The sequence below is a fragment of the Sciurus carolinensis genome, chromosome 15 (genome assembly GCF_902686445.1).
Source record: "Sciurus carolinensis chromosome 15, mSciCar1.2, whole genome shotgun sequence".
Lineage (NCBI taxonomy): Eukaryota > Metazoa > Chordata > Mammalia > Rodentia > Sciuridae > Sciurus > Sciurus carolinensis.
In genome coordinates, this window is record NC_062227.1 from 8,038,410 (window position 1) to 8,044,409 (window position 6,000).

Sequence of the window (6,000 nt, forward strand, 5' to 3'; positions counted from 1 at the left end):
ATATATTTGTTCTTGAAATTATGCTATACAGTCATCATTTTAAAAGTCAAACTCAATTTTTTTTTTTTTTTTTTTTTTTTTTTGCGATTCTGGGGATTAACCCACGGCTTTGTGCTTACAAGGCAAGCACTCTACCAACTGAGCTATATCCCCAGCCCACTCAAACTCAAATGCTTATTGTAGTTAAGTGGTCATTTCATTTATGATTTGCAGCAATGATCAGGCTTAGGAACATTTCAAAAAATATTGTTTTCATCTTATGAGAGAAGGAATAGCTGGTGGCATGTGGCACATGCCTTTAATCAAAGAGGTTTGGGAGGCTGAGGCAGGAGGATTGCGACTCAGCACCTTAGCAAGACCCTGTCTCTAAATAAAATATATATAAAAAAAAGGGTTGGGGATGTGGGTCAGTGGTTAAGCACTTCCAGATTTAATCCCCAATAACAAAGAGAGAGAAAGAGAGAGAGAGGGAGAGGGAGAGGGAGAAGAGAGAGAAGGAAACAGTGGTAATATCCATTATTCAAAATTTTAACATTGCCATTTCTTTTTTCTTAAGTGAATAACAGGATTATTTGTAAGGAGTGACCCACGTAGGTTGAAAAGATGCTTCCATACAGGATGGAGTGTGAGCAATAATGTTAAGTGAGCAGCACTCTTCTGCTTGGAAGATACTTACAGGCTTTCACTCAGAATATTTTACTTCCTCAGAAACTTCCTAAAATCTATGAGCAGCTTATTTGAGGATGGCCTTTCGTAATTTGTGTATAACCTCAAAATTCTGAAATTTTAACTAGAACTGATAGCAGCATCAAGAAGGAGGCATTTCCTGTCTCTGAGAGGGTTGGGCAATGCAGAGGGTGGGGCAGATACTCACACCCTGGGACCCAGTTCTGTGCACCTAACCAGTGTCTCAGGTGATAAAGGCTGTTAGAGGGGAAAGTTTGATCTGGTCTAAAATTATATTTGGAGTTGTGCATTTCTTCAGCAAGCAGGCTTATTCTCCAAGTTGTAGACTTATCATCTAGCTAACATGGATGGATGGCTGGTTTTCCCAGCCAGTCTCTGTAGCAGTCAAGGCAACTAGGAAAGAAGGAAAGAAAAATACCAAGAATCTCCCTTGCCCTAGGGAATTGTGAATGGAGGGAAAGTTTTTCTACTTTCATAAGGCTTTGTGGAGACCCTTCGAGAGTCTGGATACTTGGTGACTGCCAAAATTCAGGCCCAGTGTGCAGAATATAGGAAGAAGTCTTACAACTCAACATCAAAAACACAAACCACCCAATTACCATATGGATAAAGGGTTTGAATAAACCTTCCTCCAGAGAAGATACACAAATAGGCAAGAAGCAAATGAAAAGATATTCAACATTATTACTTGTTAGGGAAATGCAGATGAAAACCACAATTAGGTATTGCTTCGTGACACAGGGATAACTATAATTTGTAATGGAAAATAACAAGTGAGAATGTGGAGAAAAAGGGACCCTCTTATACTGCTGATGGAAGTGTAAAATGGGGTAGCCACAGGAGAAAAGTTTGGTGGTTTCTCAAAATATTAAATAAGTTATCATATGATCCAGCAATTTTACTCCTAAGTATACACCCCGAAGAATTGAAAAAAAAGGTTCAAACAAAAACTTGCACATAAATATTCACATAACTCTACTCATAAGAGATAAAAGGTAGAAACAATCCAAATGTCCACCAAATTATGCATGGATAAACAAATACACAAGGAATAAATGGACACATGGATGAACCTTGAAGACATAAAAGGACGAATACCGGATGATCTTTTCACTTATTTGAGGTACCTAAACAGTCAAATTCATAGAAACAGGAAAAATGGTCATTGTCAGGGGAGGAGAGGCATGTGGAGTGGGAAGTCAATCTTTAATGTTCCAGCTTGGGGAGATTAAAAAGTTCTGGACATGAATGATGGTGACAATCGTGCAAAAACGTGAATGTACTTAATGCCAGGGAAATTTACTCTAACAAGATTCCGTTATAGATTCTACCACAATTTTAAAAAAGAAATGAAGTATTAATAGATGCTACACTATGGATAAATCCAGAAAACATTATGCCAAGTGAAAGAAGCCAGACATAAAAGGTCACATATTGTAGGATTCCATTTATATGTACGTCCATGGAGACGGAGTACTGATTGGCGGTTGCCAGGCTCTGGGGGAGGAGGGATCCGGGAGTGACTGCTTTATGGGTACAATGTCAGCCTCCTCCAGTGAAATGCGAATGCTTTGGAGCCAGATAAAGGAATGGTTGTCACAACCTGGTGAATTTACTAAATGTCACGGAAATGTGTGTTTTAAAAGGGTCAAATTTATGTGAATTTCACCTCAATGTTTCTTTTTAAAAATAATGCACGAGAGGCTCCTGCAGGGTGAGTAAGGGTCATCCTCACCTGAAGATCTCATTTTGTTCTTATCATAAGTAACTATGTAATAATGTTTTCTTAATTGTTGCAGTCAATATCCTACCTTCAGAACTAAGATGCTTAGGAAATAAGATGAGGAACTGGGTATTGCAAACAGATCACTTAGTCAGATCGGGGGCCAGAGGTGACCTGCAGAAAATACGGCAAGAATGTAGATGGAGAAATGCAGAACAAAGGAGAGTAGAGAAGTTAGGCAACCTCCAGGAAAGACCTGCTGAGTGAGCACACATTTGAAGGCCTGAGAAGAGGTTAGACTTCCAGCAGTCACGCCAATGGGACCTGATAGGCCCTTGTTATTGGAAAGTAAAAGCTAGAGAATTGGGGGACATCTGATTTACACCTAGAAACACAGGCACACAGCACGTGTCTGCCTGTGGAGTGACATTCTGGAAAGGCTCAGGCCCAGAACAGAATGGAGACTACCTCAGCAGCAGCACCTGCCAACCCTGAGAAATATTTTGATTCTCCATCTAGGCAGCCACTCTCCCACAGCCTCAGAAGAGAGGGGTTCCCACAGGTAGAGGCCAGTGTCTCCAAACCCAGATCAGAATTCTTGCTTGTGGTCACACTGTGAGAGAAGTTGCAGGGGATATGGTACGAGCACAACCCGAGTTACTAGGGAGGGGGCGGGGATGATGGACATGGTCATTCGTTCTGGTTAGAAGCAAATGTGGGGACCTCAGGAACACGAAACTGTCTAGCTTCTAGGACAGTTGATAACTTTAAAGCATAGTTGGGAGACTGCTCCACACAGGCTGGAGCTCTGCTAATGCCAAGAATACCATCTGGCACATGGTGAGAGAAATGATCCTAAGTAGCTAAATGAGTGAGAGGAAAGAGAGAGGCTCAATCCAAACTGCAGAGTCAGAGACCTGACTAAAACCTCACATGAGTCTACCAGGAAGCACGGGGGAGGGAAAGTCAATGAAGATTCAACTTCATCTCCATTCAAGGGGCGACTGTTCACGATCCCTTCATTACAATCCACTCAAGGTTTTTGTTTTGATTTGTTTTGCATTTCTCCATTCCCTTTGCGCACACACACATCAAAAGGCAGGACTCAGAAAAATAAGACTTAAGAGCTAGGCAGGGTGGTGCATATCTGTAATCCCAGTAACTAGGGAGGCTGAGGCAGGAGGATTCCAAGTGTGAGGTCAACTTCAGCAACTTAACAAGGTTCTGAGCAACTTAGCGAAACTCTGTCTCAAAACAAAAAATAAAAAAGGCTGGGGGTGTAGCTTAGTAAATTCCTAGGTTCAATCCCCTATATCCTCTAACAAAAAAAAAAAAAAAAGAAAAAGAAAAAAAGAAAGAAAGAAAGAAAAGAAAGAGAAGAAAAATGAGACTTAAGGAGTTTTATTTCATGTGTCCCTTTCTAGTATTTCTTTGGACACTCTATAAGGTGCAATGACAGTTTACCTTTTGTTTGCCTGTTTTTCTTTTTTGAGAAGGAGTCTCACTAAGATGCTCAGGCTAGCCTGGATCTTAAGATCCTCCCACCTCAGCCTCCAGAGTTGCTGGGATTAAAGACATACACTATAGCTCCTGGCCCGACAGTTCGCCTTTTAATACTGAAAAAGATCCAGCCATGGGATTTGACAATCAAATACAGCTCCCTGGCTTCACAACTTAATACCAGAGTCCAGGTGAAAGGACATGTGTTCTCGTATTCACCTAGGCAGCAGGTGCTAGGAGCCCATCACAGGGCCTCACAGGATGCGCCCTATTTTGTATGTGAATAGGGTCAGCAGGTTGAGAAATCCCTTTAAAAGTAGTGGAGAAGCTCAAGCCAAACTCTCACACCCCATCTGTCAGCTTCTCCACCCAGTGATGTAGGATGCTGTGTAATCTCCCATTCTAAAACATCCTCTGCTCCATTTTCAACATTAAATATTGTGCACAGGCTATTGGTAGCATAGACTGTGCCCTTGGATACAGTCACCCACAACAGATACTCTAAAAATGAGAGTACTTGAGGACATGTGCAGCCTTATTAATTATGGAAAACAAAACACACACACACACATACACACACACACACACACACACACACACACACACACACACACCCTAAAAGGCAAAGAGATAAGATTGGAAACAAGTTAATGCCTACCCATAGAAGGATAAGCAAGCCATGATCGATGCAGACTGAGTTACATGGATGTTTGACAGAGATTCTTTGCTTGACCAAACTTTAACCAGACCCTGAACCTCCTCCTCGGCCCACCTGTGCACTTCCTTGTAAAATCCAGTTTTAGCAAAGAACACTGTTAAGTCATTTCAGTGAGAAATCCCACCCTCCACAGCTGATCATGTTCCTCACCCCCCACAATTGCCCAGGTGACACCTGATTGCAGTGACCTGTCTTTAGCAAAAATCCTGTTCGATGGAGTTGTCAGAATCCCCCTTGGCCCTGATGGCTCCTGGGTCTTTTTCTGTCCTCTGATGCCCTACCAGGCTCCTCGGCTGTCCATTTCCACTTGCCATGCTGGGTTCAGAGATAAGCCGATCTCTTGCCCACACAGGACAACCCTGCACAGTAGTCCCTATATACTGATGGCCATGGTTCTTGGATAATTGTTGTTCTTTATTAATTCTCACAAGAATAGTTTGGGGCCGAAGGCTTGCTCTTGGGGTATAACCAGGCTCTGCCTCAGTTTTCAGGTGACCTGGCACTTGCTCTCCTGGTAGAACCTGTCCTGCTCTGACCTTTAGGATATCCCTCCTGTCCCCTGCTCACCTGTCACCATCAGAAGAACTGCATTCTGGCATCCCCAAATGGTGCAATCCATGAGTTCTGCTCCCTCCCTGCTCTGACCTGGTCTTATATCACATCCAGTCTTCCTTCACAACACTCTCAGGATTCAGCTGCTCAGTCCCCAAACCACTGCCACCCCCACAGGACTCTGGCTGCATCTCCCAACTGGTTTCCTTGTGTCTCCGCTGTACTGTAAGTAGTGAAGTATTTACTCCATCTGCAAACAGTCCTACATCCTACTCTCTATAGTAGAATCGGCGAGATCACTGCAAAGCTCAAGTCAGTGTGTTTCTGCCTGAGCCTTTGAAGGCCTGCACCACACAGAGAGAAGCTGGCCGCCTCCCAGAACCTTTCCTAATGGACCTGTCTTTCCCTGAGCTGCTCAGTCACAATGCTGGCCACGATGGCCTCTGCCTCTCAGCCACCCCAACTTCTTCCCTCTCAGGGTCATGCACAGGCTGTTCCTCCTGTTTTAGACACTCAACCCCGCTTCAAATCTCCCCCAGCTGCTTCCTCCCCATCACTCAGATCTTAACTAAAATGTCTGCTCTTTGATGAGGAACAGCTCAAATATTAGGTGAAGCCTCCCCCACAAATCCCCCACCTCATTTTTTTACATGGCAATTACTAGTACGTTAAATGACCTTATTTTTTATTTGATTTTTGGTGCTTTCTTTTTTAAAACATTTTTATTTGTTCTTTTTAGTTATACATGACAGTAGAATATTCCCATTTTTCTCAGCTGAATATAAGCTTCTTGTAGGTGGGATTCTATCCAGCTTGTGTT